General features: G+C 55.9%; 1 pseudogene; it reads right to left on the bottom strand.

Moving 5' to 3' along the window:
* Positions 1-323: 323 nt before the first annotated feature.
* LOC103275759 lies at positions 324-879 on the bottom strand (annotated as a pseudogene).
* Positions 880-3047: the final 2168 nt, after the last annotated feature.

The following is a 3047-nucleotide window of genomic DNA, read 5'->3' as shown; positions in this document are numbered from 1 at the left end:
GGGACTCAGTCTCCCCCCTCCCCTTCATCACACAGGGAGAGCCAAGTGGCTCTCACATTGCTTTTTTTTGCCATGGCTGCTGGGATGCTCAAAACCCATGTGTGCCCGGTTGCTCTAATTTTCCTTGAGCATGATATTTTGGGACAGCTGGCCCCTGCTCTCTGGCTTCCTCCAGCTGCCTGGCTTCCAAATCTTATGATGCCTGGACTGTAATGGTAAGAATCATGCTTCAAATTAATTTTTAAAAATTAGAGGTAAACCCTATTTTTTTTTTTTCTAGTTGTCAAACGACCTCTTATGGAAATAGATTTCCTTTTTGCTTCTTAACTAGCTGGACTTCCCACTGTGCCACTGTTGATGTCATCTATGATGCCATGGGGGTGGCAGCCATCAACATTGCGGTCCACAGACTGCGCAGGCCCCAGGATCTCTTTAATGGTCCCGGAGAGTTCTCTGGCTGGAGACCGGTGTCGCATTTATCGGGCAATGTTGACACTCTCACCCAAAGTGATGTTCCCACTGTGTTTAATGTTCTTCTGTTTCTTTCTGCCTCTTGAGGGCTTTGACAATCAGGGCAGAGGCAGATGGTACCGCCTCAATCTGGGCCTGTCTGTTCGGAATGGTCAGTTTCACCGCAATCCCCAGACCTTTCCAGTCACCGGTTGTCTTGGCGATGCCATCACCAACCTTTTATGGAGACAGACCCAGGGGGCCGATCTCGGGGGCCAGCTCAGACGTGGCGCCAACCTCGCCCCCAGTGCATCTCAGGTACACGACTCTGATCTCGTTGGGGTCGAACTTGGGTGGCATCATGGAGGCGGCTGGTGTCGGATGAAGCCGGATTCGGGACAACCAAAGAAAGTTGCACCTTGGCCTCCGCCGAGCCAAAAACCTTAAAGCGGTAAACCCTATTTTTAAAGTCACAGATCCTGGCTCTGGTTAGCAACGCTTCACCCCCACCCTCCTCCCACCGACTTGCCAGATCTCTCTACTGCTTTTTCTAAACAAAGCCTGGTGGTCAGTGCTGAAATACCGGCGACTGTGTTGCTGGAAACCGGCTGCTGTGGCCTCGGGCCCTGGTGCCCAAGGGTGGATGGCAACCACAGCACAGGCTTTGCGGCTTGAGCTCTGGGTCCTCCATCCACTGATGTGGCAACCTTCAGGGTCTGCAGCTATAAACAGGGCTACAATCTCAGAGCCTCTGGAGGGTCGTCGGGGGGATTGTGAGAAATACCATGGGGCAGGCCCCCAGACTGCCTGGCACAGTGAAAGCCCGACCAAAGGGGGCAGCCACGTCCCCATGATGGCCCCTCTCCCCACATGCAGGCTGACTCAGACACTTCCCCAGGGCTCGGAAGCCCTCCGCTTCTCCCTGGCACCAGTTGGCCCTCAGGCTCAGACCAAAGATTCTGGAGTCGGAGGCGTGCTGGTTCCTCTTAGCAGCTGTGTGGCCTTGGGCAAGCCTCTAAACCTCTCTGAGTACACGTGTCCTCACTTGTAAAACAAGCATCAGACAGGTTTGCTGTATGGCCTTGATGGGTTGGTGCGACCAGCTGGGACACCTGCCCGCATTGTGGTCTCAGACAGTGGCGATGACTTGCCCCCTGATCTCCACCCAGGGTTGGTCACCCTTCCTCTGTCCAGAGAGCAGAGCCGCCTCCCAGGGTCCTGCTTATCCTCCCTGGAGCTGAGGCTGCCAGCCATTTCTCTGATTCAGCTCCAGAGCACCCCAGTCTTGGCAGGGAGCTGGAATCGCCCAGAGAGCAGCAGCCCTGGCAGGGCGCGTGACCTGGTACATTCCCCAGGAACCCCTGCTCCTAAAACCACGCTTGCCAGGCAGTAGGTACTCAATGTTTTCTGAATGTACCAATGTGACCTAGGATGTGACCTTGGGGCATCCTGGGGCCGGTCCCATCTGGATGCAGGCAGAGTCCCGGAGGGAGGACAGGAGTTTGGGGCGGCGTCTCAGAATTCCTTCGACCGCCCAGCTGCCTCCTGAGACTTCATGCCTTCCATATTCAAAGGAGACAGGTTCCCCTCTGATTCTTGGGCTGCTGGGCACAGGGGTCGGTCACCCCTTCGCCCCTCCCCTGCTCCAGCTTTCTCAGGAATGGACTCTGAGGAGCAGCGAGGATGTTTAATTAATTGCAATTACAATCTTCAAAGGAAGCCCAGAGTTGAAAGTTGTTCCTAATTACTATGTTATGATGTCGGCCGGCTCCCCAAATTGATTGTGTTAGAATTTCCGATGGAGGATTAATTGAGTTGCTGCGAGGACCCACTTCATGTCTCTCCCCTTCAGATAAAGCCCACGTACAGCCTCAGCAAAGGCGCGCGGGGCTGGAATGACAATGAGGGGTAGAGTGGGGTGGGGGCTGCGGCAGCTGCCCGGATGCAGACCTCAAGGCCAAGGTCGGGGCCCAGGGCTCACGTGGTTGCCAGGGTGCTCCACAAGTGCTTTCTGTGTTGGATCTGGCATGTCGTGGGGGAAGGGGGCTGTTCTTCCCAGCCCCTGCAGGGAACAGCAGGTGACCAAGGCTGGTCATCGAGTGGTGGGCACAATGACATCTGTCATTTCTGGGCCACAGCTTTTATTGCCAGTGTGAGACCCACTGAGCTCCCTTCCCGTGTGCTGCCAGCTTGCTGGAAACAGTGGCTCCTCCTCTGAGTCCTGGGCTGGCCCAGGGTGGGGAGCCCATGGCGTAAGTGGGGAATAATCCATCGTGCCGCCAGTCTCTGAGAGTTTGGGTGGTTCAGTATGAGCTAGTTTCTCCTGATGGCACGGGCAGGACTGGCTGTGTAATTAGCAGGCCCAGTGTGAAGTGAAATGCACGGCCCTATGGGAAAATGAGGGCAACTGCATGACGGTGGCAGTGTGTTGAGGTCAGCTGAGCCCGTCTGAGCCTGGGCCCCGTGTGACTGCTCAGGTTGGCCCCACACACTGGCCCCGCTGCGGACCCGGGTGACTTCTTGGGTCTGCAGGTGTGGCTGTGTGGCTTTGATTGAGTGGCTTCTTTTCTCTGTGCCTCAGTCTCCTCACCTGTGAA

Source organism: Carlito syrichta, unplaced genomic scaffold, assembly GCF_000164805.1.
Source record: "Carlito syrichta isolate Samal-C Ts95f unplaced genomic scaffold, Tarsius_syrichta-2.0.1 Scaffold315705, whole genome shotgun sequence".
In the NCBI taxonomy this organism is placed as follows: Eukaryota; Metazoa; Chordata; class Mammalia; order Primates; family Tarsiidae; genus Carlito; species Carlito syrichta.
The sequence above is the reverse complement of the archived record's forward strand: the minus strand, read 5'-3'. Positions and strand labels throughout refer to the sequence as shown.